Source organism: Grus americana, unplaced genomic scaffold (assembly GCF_028858705.1).
Source record: "Grus americana isolate bGruAme1 unplaced genomic scaffold, bGruAme1.mat scaffold_387, whole genome shotgun sequence".
NCBI classification, from domain to species: Eukaryota; Metazoa; Chordata; class Aves; order Gruiformes; family Gruidae; genus Grus; species Grus americana.
The window spans coordinates 30,135-45,952 of NW_026561656.1; the positions used below are offsets into that span (position 1 = coordinate 30,135).

General features: G+C 62.6%; 1 long non-coding RNA gene across 1 annotated transcript; it reads right to left on the reverse strand.

Annotated features, from left to right (window-relative positions):
* Positions 1-1,183: 1,183 nt before the first annotated feature.
* Positions 1,184-2,542, reverse strand: LOC129200669 (uncharacterized). Its single transcript, XR_008575059.1, has 3 exons — positions 2,486-2,542; positions 1,930-1,976; positions 1,184-1,276 (listed from the first exon to the last, which is right to left on the reverse strand). It is a non-coding gene; the product is annotated as an uncharacterized LOC129200669 (long non-coding RNA).
* Between the last annotated feature and the right edge of the window lie 13,276 nt (positions 2,543-15,818).

Consider the following 15,818-nt stretch of genomic DNA (forward strand, 5'->3'; position numbering starts at 1 on the left):
TGAGGGCTGATTTTGGCCGAGAGTGACGTAAGGCGCTACGTTGAGCCCTTGCTCGGCTGGGCGAGCCCGCAGCCCCAGTGCGAGTGGGGCTGTGCGAGGGCCAGCAAGGGAGGTTTGAGGCCAGGCACGCGTTTTGGGGCTGGCACCTTTGGCCTGGGAGCAGGGGCTCGACGTTTGCAGTTTGGAGCGTGAGGGCTGATTTTGGCCGAGAGTGACGTAAGGCGCTACGTTGAGCCCTTGCTCGGCTGGGCGAGCCCGCAGCCCCAGTGCGAGTGGGGCTGTGCGAGGGCCAGCAAGGGAGGTTCGAGGGCAGGCACGCGTTTTGGGGCTGGCACCTTTGGCCTGGGAGCAGGGGCTCGACGTTTGCAGTTTGGAGCGTGAGGGCTGATTTTGGCCGAGAGTGACGTAAGGCGCTACGTTGAGCCCTTGCTCGGCTGGGCGAGCCCGCAGCCCCGGTGCGAGTGGGCCTGTGCGAGGGCCAGCAAGGGAGGTTCGAGGCCAGGCACGCGTTTTGGGGCTGGCACCTTTGGCCTGGGAGCAGGGGCTCGATGTTTGCAGTTTGGAGCGTGAGGGCTGATTTTGGCCGAGAGTGACGTAAGGCGCTACGTTGAGCCCTTGCTCGGCTGGGCGAGCCCGCAGCCCCAGTGCGAGTGGGGCTGTGCGAGGGCCAGCAAGGGAGGTTTGAGGCCAGGCACGCGTTTTGGGTCTGGCACCTTTGGCCTGGGAGCAGGGGCTCGACGTTTGGAGTTTTGAGGGTGAATGGTGATTTTGGCCGAGGGTAGAGTGACGTAAGGTGCTATGTCGAGGCCTTGCTCGTCTCGGCGAGCCCGCAGCCCCAGTGTGAATGGGGCTGTGCGAGGGCCACCAAGGGAGGTTTGAGGCCAGGCACGCGTTTTGGGTCCGTCATTACCGGAGTGATGGCGGCGGCAGGGGGGGGCCCCCCCGGTCCTTGGGGTTTTTGGAGTGCTGGGTCTTCGGGGGGAGCGTGGCAGTGGGGGGGGGCACCCGGCGTCTCAGGACCCACCGCAGCTCCGACAACCTATTGGGAGGGGGGGGAGAAGGGAATGAAGGGAACCCCCCCAAAACCCCCCTCATTGCCCCCCCAAATCCCCCCTATGTTTTGGGGGGGCTTCCCCCCACTTATGTCAGTGGGTGCCACCGGAGTGAAGCGGGGTGGTCCCGGCGGGGGGGGGGGCAGCTCGCTGGCAACAGGGGGTGAGGAAGGCAGGGGGGGTCCGGCATGGCCCCCCGCTCCGGCAAGGTGGGGGGCAGGCGGCTGGGGGGGGGACCCCAAAAACAGCCACGGGAGGGGGTCCAGCCCCCCATGTTCTATACCCCCCCCCATACCCTAGGAAAGTCCCCTATATCCCATAGGGGATCCCCAAACCCCATAGGGGAACCCCTATACTCATAAGGAACCCCATAGAGTACCCCCAAACCCTATAGGGACCTCTCACACCCCATAGGGGACCCCATATCCCCTAGGGGAACCCCCAAACCCCATAGGGGAACCTATATCCCATACCTCTAGATTCCATAGGGGACCCCTATACCCCATAGGGACCCCCCATATTCACTAGGGAACCCCCTAACCCATAGGAGAACCCCTGTACCCCACAGACAATCCCCATATCCCACAGGGGAACCCCCAAACCCCATAGGGGAGCCCATACCCCCTACATTCCATAGGGGACCCCCCAGTATCCCATAGGGGAACCCCCAAACCCAAGAGGGGAGCCCATACCCCCCACATTCCATAGGGGACCCCCCCATATCCCAGAGGAGACCCCATATACCCTATAGGGCACCCCACGGAGAACCCCCACACCCCATAGGGGATCCTCTCCACAGACCCCCCCCATCCCCTTCAGCCCCCCAATTCCCACCCGAGCTCCCCCAGCCCCCCATAAACCTATAGCCCCCCAATACCTTTCCGGCACCGCCGGGCGAGGGGCCCCAAATTCCAACAGCTGGAGCTGGGGGGGGGGGGGTGCGTGTTACATTTGGGGGGGTCCCATAACCCCCCCAAAACCGAGGCACCGCCAGATACCGGGGACCCCCCCCCAAAGCCCCCCGGGCTGCAGCTGCGAGAGGGGAAACTGAGGCAGGATGGGGGGGCCAGCCCGCCCCCCCCCCTTTTTCCAGCAGCGGCTGCCAGGATCCCCCCCAGCCCCTCCCCCACCCGCCTGGAAAAGCCATCAGGGACCGGGGGCCCCCGGTGGGGGCGGGCGGACACGAGTGGGGGTCCAACCCACACCCCCCCCTTGGGGGGGGGGGCAGGAAGCCTGGGTCCCCGAAAAAATTTGGGGGGGGGGTTGTCCCGGATGCCTGGGTCCACTCGAGTTTTTTTTGGGGGGGGGGGTGTCCCCTGGGTCCCCTAAAGAATCGGAGGGGGACACACACGGACACACGCGTGGGTCCACTCGAGGTTTTTGGTTTTTTTTTTTTGGGGGGGGGTTGGGGGGGGTTGTTGCCCCGGACTCACCCGGTCTCTGTCGCCCCCAGAGCCAGGAGGGTCCCCAAGATGCAAAGGGCGGCCGGGGGGGGGGGGTGTCCCGGTATTGGGGGGGCGGGGGGGGTCCCCCCGGTATGGAGGAGGGGGGGGGGTCCCGTTATGGGGATTTTGCGGGGGGGGGGGGGTCTCACGGCAGAGCCCGGGGCTGACGGCGGGTCCCGTTGCTCTCCGGAGGGTCCCGGTGCTCCCCCGGGACCGCCCCCCATCCCCGCAGCCAATGAGCGGGGCCGGGGGGCGGGACACCCCCAGACCCCCCCCCCCCACCCGCGCAGGTGGTCCCGGAGCGGCACCGGGTCGCGTGAGTGTGGGGGTGTCCGGTATTTTGGGGGGGTTTCCCCCGTGGGGGTGTTTAGGGCTGTGGTCGGTGCTGGGGGGTCCCGGGGGTACCGAAGGGTCCGCGGGGGGGGGGGTCCCCGTGGGAGCCCTTGAGGCCGGTCTTGGGGGGGTTCCGAGGGGTTCTGGGGGGGGTCCCGGGGGGGGTCCCACGGCGGGGGGGGTCCCCTAGACGGTGGTGTAGACGAAGACGATGACGAGGAGTTTGAGGACGATGCCCAGGACCCCTGGCACGTCCAGGACCCGTCCTGCCGCCCCCCCGGGATCCCCCCCCCCCGCCCCATCTGCACGTGCAGGTTCAGATCCACCTGCCGGGAGGGGGGGGGGCACCCCAGGACCCCCCGAATCTCCCCCCGACTGCCCTCACCCCCCTCCAGACCCCCACTCAGACCTCGGGACCCCCCAGGACCCCCCGAACCCAGTTCCCGGGAGGCCTGGAACACCCCCCGGGACACCCCCGTGCCCCCCAGGGATCCCCATGGGGTCCCCCCGTACCCCCAAACCCCATCGGACCCCAGGGGGGCTGGGCTATAGGGCCAGGCTATAGGGAAGCTACAGGGGAGGCTGAGCTATAGGGCTGGGGGGGGCTATGGGGGGGCTGAGCTATAGGGCGGGGGGGCTATAGGGGGGCTGAGCTATAGGGTCAGGCCATAGGGGGACTGAGCTATAGGGCTTGGGGGGGCTATAGGGGGGCTGAGCTATAGGGCTGGGGGGGGCTGAGCTATAGGGCAGGGCTATATGGGGGGGCTGAGCTATAGGGCTGGGGGGGCTATAGGGGGCTGAGCTATAGGGCAGGGCTATATGGGGGGACCTGAGCTATAGGGGGCACAGGCCGCCGCTGGGGCAACCCCCCCAAAAAATACACAGGGCAGAAAGCAGAGGGGAAAGGGGGTGTGTGGAGGGGGAACCCCAAAACCCACAGCGCCGGGGGTCCCCTTCCATGGCTGGGCAAGCCTGCAAGCCCCAGTGTCAGTGGGGATGTTAAAGGACCACTCAGAAGGGTTTTTTTTCTAGAAAAATCTTGTCTGTGGCTGGTATTTCTGTTGTGCTTTAAGGAGCAAATCTTCAGAGCTGTGTGCCGGGGCTGGGCAGCCCAGGTGGGTCCCATGAGGATGAGGATGGGGCTGGGCATCCCAGGTGGGTCCCATGAGGATGAGAATGGGGCTGGGCAGCCCAGGTGGGTCCCATGAGGATGAGAATGGGGCTGGGCAGCCCGGGTGGGTCCCATGAGGATGGGGCTGGGCAGCCCGGGTGGGTCCCATGAGGATGGTCCTGGTCCTGGTCCTGGTCCTGGTCCTGGTCCTGGTCCTGGTCCTGGTCCTGCTGTGCCAAGGGTTCTAGCTGGGGAGGGGGTTGCCTGTTCCTGCCTGTCCTTAGGAGGTGGCTGAGGAGAGAAATGATGGGGTTACCGCAGGCAGCTGCCCTCCGACAAGGAACAGCAGGTCCCTGTGGTAAGGAAGGCTGGGAGATGGGTGCCGCCGTCGGCCGCGCGTGTGAGCTGTCTGGGAAGCCTGGTGGGAGAGGAGTGTGGAGGCACCCGCCATCTGCTCCTGGGTAGGCAAGGGTTGGGCAGCCGGCACTGTGGAGGAGCAAGGAGTGGAGGCAGAGAGAGGCCTTGGGGCGGTGAAGGTCTCCCGTGGGTGCCAGGAGGTGTGGGGACTCGTGTGTCCATCCCTGCCGTGCTTCTCCAGATCTCTGCCTGCCTCCATCCTATCCCGGCCTCCATCACCCTTTCGGGCTGTCCTGATCCACCAAGATTTTTGCTCTTCTGCCGCTGCTGCCTTCCGCTTTTACTTTATATGCTTCTCCCGTTCTGGTACGCAACCTGCTATTATTTAATTCTTCTTATGTTACTTCTGAAAAACGTATTTCTACGTCTTCAGTGCGTCCCTTTGCTCTGCACCCCATTGCTCTTCCAACGTTCTTCTGCCTGCGGATGTCTGCTGGGTTCCATCTCTGGACATTTAAGACTTTACCTGTATGGATAGAACTGTTTGGGAGGACAGAGAGAGACGTAGGGAACCATTACGTGTCAAGGCGAGCCCACAGCCCCAGTGCGAGTGGGGCTGTGCGGGGGCCACCAAGGGAGGTTTGAGGCCAGGCATGCGTTTTGGGTCTGGCACCTTTGGCCTGGGAGCAGGGGCTCGACGTTTGGAGTTTTGAGGGTGAGTGCTGATTTTGGCCGAGGGTAGAGTGACGTAAGGTGCTATGTCGAGGCCTTGCTCGGCTCGGCGAGCCCGCAGCCCCAATGTGAGTGGGGCTGTGCGAGGGCCAGCAAGGGAGATTTGAGGCCAGGCACGCGTTTTGGGTCTGGCACCTTTGGCCTGGGAGCAGGGGCTCGACGTTTGGAGTTTTGAGGGTGAATGGTGATTTTGGCCGAGGGTAGAGTGACGTAAGGTGCTATGTCGAGGCCTTGCTCGGCTCGACGAGCCCGCAGCCCCAGTGTGAATGGTGCTGTGCGAGGGCCACCAAGGGAGGTTTGAGGCCAGGCACGCGTTTTGGGTCTGGCACCTTTGGCCTGGGAGCAGGGGCTCGACGTTTGGAGTTTTGAGGGTGAGTGCTGATTTTGGCCGAGGGTAGAGTGACGTAAGGTGCTATGTCGAGGCCTTGCTCGTCTCGGCGAGCCCGCAGCCCCAGTGTGAATGGGGCTGTGCGAGGGCCACCAAGGGAGGTTTGAGGCCAGGCACGCGTTTTGGGTCTGGCACCTTTGGCCTGGGAGCAGGGGCTCGACGTTTGGAGTTTTGAGGGTGAGTGCTGATTTTGGCCGAGGGTAGAGTGACGTAAGGTGCTATGTCGAGGCCTTGCTCGTCTCGGCGAGCCCGCAGCCCCAGTGTGAGTGGGGCTGTGCGAGGGCCAGCAAGGGAGGTTTGAGGCCAGGCACGCGTTTTGGGGCTGGCACCTTTGGCCTGGGAGCAGGGGCTCGACGTTTGGAGTTTTGAGGGTGAATGGTGATTTTGGCCGAGGGTAGAGTGACGTAAGGTGCTATGTCGAGGCCTTGCTCGTCTCGGCGAGCCCGCAGCCCCAGTGCGAGTGGTGCTGTGCGAGGGCCACCAAGGGAGGTTTGAGGCCAGGCACGCGTTTTGGGTCTGGCACCTTTGGCCTGGGAGCAGGGGCTCGACGTTTGGAGTTTTGAGGGTGAATGCTGATTTTGGCCGAGGGTAGAGTGACGTAAGGTGCTATGTCGAGGCCTTGCTCGGCTCGACGAGCCCGCAGCCCCAGTGTGAGTGGTGCTGTGCGAGGGCCACCAAGGGAGGTTTGAGGCCAGGCACGCGTTTTGGGTCTGGCACCTTTGGCCTGGGAGCAGGGGCTCGACGTTTGGAGTTTTGAGGGTGAATGCTGATTTTGGCCGAGGGTAGAGTGACGTAAGGTGCTATGTCGAGGCCTTGCTCGTCTCGGCGAGCCCGCAGCCCCAATGTGAGTGGTGCTGTGCGAGGGCCACCAAGGGAGGTTTGAGGCCAGGCACGCGTTTTGGGTCTGGCACCTTTGGCCTGGGAGCAGGGGCTCGACGTTTGGAGTTTTGAGGGTGAATGGTGATTTTGGCCGAGGGTAGAGTGACGTAAGGTGCTATGTCGAGGCCTTGCTCTTCTCGGCGAGCCCGCAGCCCCAGTGTGAATGGGGCTGTGCGAGGGCCACCAAGGGAGGTTTGAGGCCAGGCACGCGTTTTGGGTCTGGCACCTTTGGCCTGGGAGCAGGGGCTCGACGTTTGGAGTTTTGAGGGTGAATGCTGATTTTGGCTGAGGGTAGAGTGACGTAAGGTGCTATGTCGAGGCCTTGCTCTTCTCGGCGAGCCCGCAGCCCCAGTGTGAGTGGTGCTGTGCGAGGGCCACCAAGGGAGGTTTGAGGCCAGGCACGCGTTTTGGGTCTGGCACCTTTGGCCTGGGAGCAGGGGCTCGACGTTTGGAGTTTTGAGGGTGAATGGTGATTTTGGCCGAGGGTAGAGTGACGTAAGGTGCTATGTCGAGGCCTTGCTCGGCTCGGTGAGCCCGCAGCCCCAGTGTGAGTGGTGCTGTGCGAGGGCCACCAAGGGAGGTTTGAGGCCAGGCACGCGTTTTGGGTCTGGCACCTTTGGCCTGGGAGCAGGGGCTCGACGTTTGGAGTTTTGAGGGTGAATGGTGATTTTGGCCGAGGGTAGAGTGATGTAAGGTGCTATGTCGAGGCCTTGCTCGTCTCGGCGAGCCCGCAGCCCCAATGTGAATGGGGCTGTGCGAGGGCCACCAAGGGAGGTTTGAGGCCAGGCACGCGTTTTGGGTCTGGCACCTTTGGCCTGGGAGCAGGGGCTCGACGTTTGGAGTTTTGAGGGTGAATGGTGATTTTGGCCGAGGGTAGAGTGACGTAAGGTGCTATGTCGAGGCCTTGCTCGTCTCGGCGAGCCCGCAGCCCCAATGTGAGTGGTGCTGTGCGAGGGCCAGCAAGGGAGGTTTGAGGCCAGGCACGCGTTTTGGGTCTGGCACCTTTGGCCTGGGAGCAGGGGCTCGACGTTTGGAGTTTTGAGGGTGAATGGTGATTTTGGCCGAGGGTAGAGTGACGTAAGGTGCTATGTTGAGGCCTTGCTCGTCTCGGCGAGCCCGCAGCCCCAATGTGAGTGGTGCTGTGCGAGGGCCACCAAGGGAGGTTTGAGGCCAGGCACGCGTTTTGGGTCTGGCACCTTTGGCCTGGGAGCAGGGGCTCGATGTTTGGAGTTTTGAGGGTGAGTGCTGATTTTGGCCGAGGGTAGAGTGACGTAAGGTGCTATGTCGAGGCCTTGCTCGTCTCGGCGAGCCCGCAGCCCCAGTGTGAGTGGGGCTGTGCGAGGGCCACCAAGGGAGGTTTGAGGCCAGGCACGCGTTTTGGGTCTGGCACCTTTGGCCTGGGAGCAGGGGCTCGACGTTTGGAGTTTTGAGGGTGAGTGCTGATTTTGGCCGAGGGTAGAGTGACGTAAGGTGCTATGTCGAGGCCTTGCTCGGCTCGGCGAGCCCGCAGCCCCAATGTGAGTGATGCTGTGCGAGGGCCACCAAGGGAGGTTTGAGGCCAGGCACGCGTTTTGGGTCTGGCACCTTTGGCCTGGGAGCAGGGGCTCGACGTTTGGAGTTTTGAGGGTGAATGGTGATTTTGGCCGAGGGTAGAGTGACGTAAGGTGCTATGTCGAGGCCTTGCTCGGCTCGACGAGCCCGCAGCCCCAGTGTGAATGGTGCTGTGCGAGGGCCACCAAGGGAGGTTTGAGGCCAGGCACGCGTTTTGGGTCTGGCACCTTTGGCCTGGGAGCAGGGGCTCGACGTTTGGAGTTTTGAGGGTGAGTGCTGATTTTGGCCGAGGGTAGAGTGACGTAAGGTGCTATGTCGAGGCCTTGCTCGTCTCGGCGAGCCCGCAGCCCCAGTGTGAATGGGGCTGTGCGAGGGCCACCAAGGGAGGTTTGAGGCCAGGCACGCGTTTTGGGTCTGGCACCTTTGGCCTGGGAGCAGGGGCTCGACGTTTGGAGTTTTGAGGGTGAATGGTGATTTTGGCCGAGGGTAGAGTGACGTAAGGTGCTATGTCGAGGCCTTGCTCGTCTCGGCGAGCCCGCAGCCCCAGTGTGAGTGGGGCTGTGCGAGGGCCACCAAGGGAGGTTTGAGGCCAGGCACGCGTTTTGGGTCTGGCACCTTTGGCCTGGGAGCAGGGGCTCGACGTTTGGAGTTTTGAGGGTGAATGGTGATTTTGGCCGAGGGTAGAGTGACATAAGGTGCTATGTCGAGGCCTTGCTCGGCTCGGTGAGCCCGCAGCCCCAGTGTGAGTGGTGCTGTGCGAGGGCCACCAAGGGAGGTTTGAGGCCAGGCATGCGTTTTGGGTCTGGCACCTTTGGCCTGGGAGCAGGGGCTCGACGTTTGGAGTTTTGAGGGTGAATGGTGATTTTGGCCGAGGGTAGAGTGACGTAAGGTGCTATGTCGAGGCCTTGCTCGTCTCGACGAGCCCGCAGCCCCAGTGTGAATGGTGCTGTGCGAGGGCCACCAAGGGAGGTTTGAGGCCAGGCACGCGTTTTGGGTCTGGCACCTTTGGCCTGGGAGCAGGGGCTCGACGTTTGGAGTTTTGAGGGTGAATGGTGATTTTGGCCGAGGGTAGAGTGACGTAAGGTGCTATGTCGAGGCCTTGCTCGTCTCGGCGAGCCCGCAGCCCCAATGTGAGTGGTGCTGTGCGAGGGCCAGCAAGGGAGGTTTGAGGCCAGGCACGCGTTTTGGGTCTGGCACCTTTGGCCTGGGAGCAGGGGCTCGACGTTTGGAGTTTTGAGGGTGAATGGTGATTTTGGCCGAGGGTAGAGTGACGTAAGGTGCTATGTCGAGGCCTTGCTCGTCTCGGCGAGCCCGCAGCCCCAGTGTGAGTGGGGCTGTGCGAGGGCCACCAAGGGAGGTTTGAGGCCAGGCACGCGTTTTGGGTCTGGCACCTTTGGCCTGGGAGCAGGGGCTCGACGTTTGGAGTTTTGAGGGTGAATGGTGATTTTGGCCGAGGGTAGAGTGACGTAAGGTGCTATGTCGAGGCCTTGCTCGTCTCGGCGAGCCCGCAGCCCCAATGTGAGTGGGGCTGTGCGAGGGCCACCAAGGGAGGTTTGAGGCCAGGCACGCGTTTTGGGTCTGGCACCTTTGGCCTGGGAGCAGGGGCTCGACGTTTGGAGTTTTGAGGGTGAATGGTGATTTTGGCCGAGGGTAGAGTGACGTAAGGTGCTATGTCGAGGCCTTGCTCGGCTCGGCGAGCCCGCAGCCCCAGTGTGAATGGTGCTGTGCGAGGGCCACCAAGGGAGGTTTGAGGCCAGGCACGCGTTTTGGGTCTGGCACCTTTGGCCTGGGAGCAGGGGCTCGACGTTTGGAGTTTTGAGGGTGAATGGTGATTTTGGCCGAGGGTAGAGTGACGTAAGGTGCTATGTCGAGGCCTTGCTCGGCTCGGCGAGCCCGCAGCCCCAGTGTGAGTGGGGCTGTGCGAGGGCCACCAAGGGAGGTTTGAGGCCAGGCACGCGTTTTGGGTCTGGCACCTTTGGCCTGGGAGCAGGGGCTCGACGTTTGGAGTTTTGAGGGTGAATGCTGATTTTGGCCGAGGGTAGAGTGACGTAAGGTGCTATGTCGAGGCCTTGCTCGTCTCGGCGAGCCCGCAGCCCCAGTGTGAATGGGGCTGTGCGAGGGCCACCAAGGGAGGTTTGAGGCCAGGCACGCGTTTTGGGTCTGGCACCTTTGGCCTGGGAGCAGGGGCTCGACGTTTGGAGTTTTGAGGGTGAATGCTGATTTTGGCCGAGGGTAGAGTGACGTAAGGTGCTATGTCGAGGCCTTGCTCGTCTCGGCGAGCCCGCAGCCCCAATGTGAGTGATGCTGTGCGAGGGCCACCAAGGGAGGTTTGAGGCCAGGCACGCGTTTTGGGTCTGGCACCTTTGGCCTGGGAGCAGGGGCTCGACGTTTGGAGTTTTGAGGGTGAGTGGTGATTTTGGCCGAGGGTAGAGTGACGTAAGGTGCTATGTCGAGGCCTTGCTCGTCTCGGCGAGCCCGCAGCCCCAATGTGAGTGGGGCTGTGCGAGGGCCACCAAGGGAGGTTTGAGGCCAGGCACGCGTTTTGGGTCTGGCACCTTTGGCCTGGGAGCAGGGGCTCGACGTTTGGAGTTTTGAGGGTGAATGGTGATTTTGGCCGAGGGTAGAGTGACGTAAGGTGCTATGTCGAGGCCCTGCTCGTCTCGGCGAGCCCGCAGCCCCAGTGTGAGTGGTGCTGTGCGAGGGCCACCAAGGGAGGTTTGAGGCCAGGCACGCGTTTTGGGTCTGGCACCTTTGGCCTGGGAGCAGGGGCTCGACGTTTGGAGTTTTGAGGGTGAATGGTGATTTTGGCCGAGGGTAGAGTGACGTAAGGTGCTATGTCGAGGCCTTGCTCGTCTCGGCGAGCCCGCAGCCCCAGTGTGAGTGGGGCTGTGCGAGGGCCACCAAGGGAGGTTTGAGGCCAGGCACGCGTTTTGGGTCTGGCACCTTTGGCCTGGGAGCAGGGGCTCGACGTTTGGAGTTTTGAGGGTGAATGGTGATTTTGGCCGAGGGTAGAGTGACGTAAGGTGCTATGTCGAGGCCTTGCTCGGCTCGGCGAGCCCGCAGCCCCAGTGTGAGTGGGGCTGTGCGAGGGCCACCAAGGGAGGTTTGAGGCCAGGCACGCGTTTTGGGTCTGGCACCTTTGGCCTGGGAGCAGGGGCTCGACGTTTGGAGTTTTGAGGGTGAATGGTGATTTTGGCCGAGGGTAGAGTGACGTAAGGTGCTATGTCGAGGCCTTGCTCGTCTCGGCGAGCCCGCAGCCCCAGTGTGAATGGGGCTGTGCGAGGGCCACCAAGGGAGGTTTGAGGCCAGGCACGCGTTTTGGGTCTGGCACCTTTGGCCTGGGAGCAGGGGCTCGACGTTTGGAGTTTTGAGGGTGAATGCTGATTTTGGCCGAGGGTAGAGTGACGTAAGGTGCTATGTCGAGGCCTTGCTCGTCTCGACGAGCCCGCAGCCCCAGTGTGAATGGTGCTGTGCGAGGGCCACCAAGGGAGGTTTGAGGCCAGGCACGCGTTTTGGGTCTGGCACCTTTGGCCTGGGAGCAGGGGCTCGACGTTTGGAGTTTTGAGGGTGAATGGTGATTTTGGCCGAGGGTAGAGTGACGTAAGGTGCTATGTCGAGGCCTTGCTCGTCTCGGCGAGCCCGCAGCCCCAGTGTGAGTGGGGCTGTGCGAGGGCCACCAAGGGAGGTTTGAGGCCAGGCACGCGTTTTGGGTCTGGCACCTTTGGCCTGGGAGCAGGGGCTCGACGTTTGGAGTTTTGAGGGTGAATGGTGATTTTGGCCGAGGGTAGAGTGACGTAAGGTGCTATGTCGAGGCCTTGCTCGTCTCGGCGAGCCCGCAGCCCCAGTGTGAGTGGGGCTGTGCGAGGGCCACCAAGGGAGGTTTGAGGCCAGGCACGCGTTTTGGGTCTGGCACCTTTGGCCTGGGAGCAGGGGCTCGATGTTTGGAGTTTTGAGGGTGAATGGTGATTTTGGCCGAGGGTAGAGTGACGTAAGGTGCTATGTCGAGGCCTTGCTCGTCTCGGCGAGCCCGCAGCCCCATGTGAATGGGGCTGTGCGAGGGCCACCAAGGGAGGTTTGAGGCCAGGCACGCGTTTTGGGTCTGGCACCTTTGGCCTGGGAGCAGGGGCTCGACGTTTGGAGTTTTGAGGGTGAATGGTGATTTTGGCCGAGGGTAGAGTGACGTAAGGTGCTATGTCGAGGCCTTGCTCGGCTCGGCGAGCCCGCAGCCCCAGTGTGAGTGGTGCTGTGCGAGGGCCACCAAGGGAGGTTTGAGGCCAGGCACGCGTTTTGGGTCTGGCACCTTTGGCCTGGGAGCAGGGGCTCGACGTTTGGAGTTTTGAGGGTGAATGGTGATTTTGGCCGAGGGTAGAGTGACGTAAGGTGCTATGTCGAGGCCTTGCTCGTCTCGGCGAGCCCGCAGCCCCAGTGTGAGTGGTGCTGTGCGAGGGCCACCAAGGGAGGTTTGAGGCCAGGCACGCGTTTTGGGTCTGGCACCTTTGGCCTGGGAGCAGGGGCTCGACGTTTGGAGTTTTGAGGGTGAGTGGTGATTTTGGCCGAGGGTAGAGTGACGTAAGGTGCTATGTCGAGGCCTTGCTCGGCTCGGCGAGCCCGCAGCCCCAGTGTGAATGGGGCTGTGCGAGGGCCACCAAGGGAGGTTTGAGGCCAGGCACGCGTTTTGGGTCTGGCACCTTTGGCCTGGGAGCAGGGGCTCGACGTTTGGAGTTTTGAGGGTGAATGGTGATTTTGGCCGAGGGTAGAGTGACGTAAGGTGCTATGTCGAGGCCTTGCTCGTCTCGGCGAGCCCGCAGCCCCAATGTGAGTGGGGCTGTGCGAGGGCCACCAAGGGAGGTTTGAGGCCAGGCACGCGTTTTGGGTCTGGCACCTTTGGCCTGGGAGCAGGGGCTCGACGTTTGGAGTTTTGAGGGTGAGTGGTGATTTTGGCCGAGGGTAGAGTGACGTAAGGTGCTATGTCGAGGCCTTGCTCGGCTCGGCGAGCCCGCAGCCCCAGTGTGAATGGGGCTGTGCGAGGGCCACCAAGGGAGGTTTGAGGCCAGGCACGCGTTTTGGGTCTGGCACCTTTGGCCTGGGAGCAGGGGCTCGACGTTTGGAGTTTTGAGGGTGAATGGTGATTTTGGCCGAGGGTAGAGTGACGTAAGGTGCTATGTCGAGGCCTTGCTCGTCTCGGCGAGCCCGCAGCCCCAATGTGAGTGGGGCTGTGCGAGGGCCACCAAGGGAGGTTTGAGGCCAGGCACGCGTTTTGGGTCTGGCACCTTTGGCCTGGGAGCAGGGGCTCGACGTTTGGAGTTTTGAGGGTGAATGGTGATTTTGGCCGAGGGTAGAGTGACGTAAGGTGCTATGTCGAGGCCTTGCTCGTCTCGGCGAGCCCGCAGCCCCAATGTGAGTGATGCTGTGCGAGGGCCACCAAGGGAGGTTTGAGGCCAGGCACGCGTTTTGGGTCTGGCACCTTTGGCCTGGGAGCAGGGGCTCGACGTTTGGAGTTTTGAGGGTGAATGGTGATTTTGGCCGAGGGTAGAGTGACGTAAGGTGCTATGTCGAGGCCCTGCTCGTCTCGGCGAGCCCGCAGCCCCAGTGTGAGTGGTGCTGTGCGAGGGCCACCAAGGGAGGTTTGAGGCCAGGCACGCGTTTTGGGTCTGGCACCTTTGGCCTGGGAGCAGGGGCTCGACGTTTGGAGTTTTGAGGGTGAATGGTGATTTTGGCCGAGGGTAGAGTGACGTAAGGTGCTATGTCGAGGCCTTGCTCGTCTCGGTGAGCCCGCAGCCCCAGTGTGAGTGGGGCTGTGCGAGGGCCACCAAGGGAGGTTTGAGGCCAGGCACGCGTTTTGGGTCTGGCACCTTTGGCCTGGGAGCAGGGGCTCGACGTTTGGAGTTTTGAGGGTGAATGGTGATTTTGGCCGAGGGTAGAGTGACGTAAGGTGCTATGTCGAGGCCCTGCTCGTCTCGGCGAGCCCGCAGCCCCAGTGTGAGTAGGGCTGTGCGAGAGCCACCAAGGGAGGTTTGAGGCCAGGCACGCGTTTTGGGGCTGGCACCTTTGGCCTGGGAGCAGGGGCTCGACGTTTGGAGTTTTGAGGGTGAATGGTGATTTTGGCCGAGGGTAGAGTGACGTAAGGTGCTATGTCGAGGCCTTGCTCGTCTCGGCGAGCCCGCAGCCCCAGTGTGAGTGGGGCTGTGCGAGGGCCACCAAGGGAGGTTTGAGGCCAGGCACGCGTTTTGGGTCTGGCACCTTTGGCCTGGGAGCAGGGGCTCGACGTTTGGAGTTTTGAGGGTGAATGGTGATTTTGGCCGAGGGTAGAGTGACGTAAGGTGCTATGTCGAGGCCTTGCTCGTCTCGGCGAGCCCGCAGCCCCAATGTGAGTGGGGCTGTGCGAGGGCCACCAAGGGAGGTTTGAGGCCAGGCACGCGTTTTGGGTCTGGCACCTTTGGCCTGGGAGCAGGGGCTCGACGTTTGGAGTTTTGAGGGTGAATGGTGATTTTGGCCGAGGGTAGAGTGACGTAAGGTGCTATGTCGAGGCCTTGCTCGTCTCGGCGAGCCCGCAGCCCCAATGTGAGTGGTGCTGTGCGAGGGCCACCAAGGGAGGTTTGAGGCCAGGCACGCGTTTTGGGTCTGGCACCTTTGGCCTGGGAGCAGGGGCTCGACGTTTGGAGTTTTGAGGGTGAATGGTGATTTTGGCCGAGGGTAGAGTGACGTAAGGTGCTATGTCGAGGCCTTGCTCGTCTCGGCGAGCCCGCAGCCCCAGTGTGAGTGGGGCTGTGCGAGGGCCACCAAGGGAGGTTTGAGGCCAGGCACGCGTTTTGGGTCTGGCACCTTTGGCCTGGGAGCAGGGGCTCGACGTTTGGAGTTTTGAGGGTGAATGCTGATTTTGGCCGAGGGTAGAGTGACGTAAGGTGCTATGTCGAGGCCTTGCTCGTCTCGGCGAGCCCGCAGCCCCAATGTGAGTGGTGCTGTGCGAGGGCCACCAAGGGAGGTTTGAGGCCAGGCACGCGTTTTGGGTCTGGCACCTTTGGCCTGGGAGCAGGGGCTCGACGTTTGGAGTTTTGAGGGTGAATGGTGATTTTGGCCGAGGGTAGAGTGACGTAAGGTGCTATGTCGAGGCCTTGCTCGTCTCGGCGAGCCCGCAGCCCCAATGTGAGTGGGGCTGTGCGAGGGCCACCAAGGGAGGTTTGAGGCCAGGCACGCGTTTTGGGTCTGGCACCTTTGGCCTGGGAGCAGGGGCTCGACGTTTGGAGTTTTGAGGGTGAATGGTGATTTTGGCCGAGGGTAGAGTGACGTAAGGTGCTATGTCGAGGCCTTGCTCGTCTCGGCGAGCCCGCAGCCCCAGTGTGAGTGGGGCTGTGCGAGGGCCACCAAGGGAGGTTTGAGGCCAGGCACGCGTTTTGGGTCTGGCACCTTTGGCCTGGGAGCAGGGGCTCGACGTTTGGAGTTTTGAGGGTGAATGGTGATTTTGGCCGAGGGTAGAGTGACGTAAGGTGCTATGTCGAGGCCTTGCTCGTCTCGGCGAGCCCGCAGCCCCAGTGTGAGTGGGGCTGTGCGAGGGCCACCAAGGGAGGTTTGAGGCCAGGCACGCGTTTTGGGTCTGGCACCTTTGGCCTGGGAGCAGGGGCTCGACGTTTGGAGTTTTGAGGGTGAATGGTGATTTTGGCCGAGGGTAGAGTGACGTAAGGTGCTATGTCGAGGCCTTGCTCGTCTCGGCGAGCCCGCAGCCCCAGTGTGAGTGGGGCTGTGTGAGGGCCACCAAGGGAGGTTTGAGGCCAGGCACGCGTTTTGGGTCTGGCACCTTTGGCCTGGGAGCAGGGGCTCGACGTTTGGAGTTTTGAGGGTGAATGGTGATTTTGGCCGAGGGTAGAGTGACGTAAGGTGCTATGTCGAGGCCTTGCTCGTCTCGGCGAGCCCGCAGCCCCAATGTGAGTGGGGCTGTGCGAGGGCCACCAAGGGAGGTTTGAGGCCAGGCACGC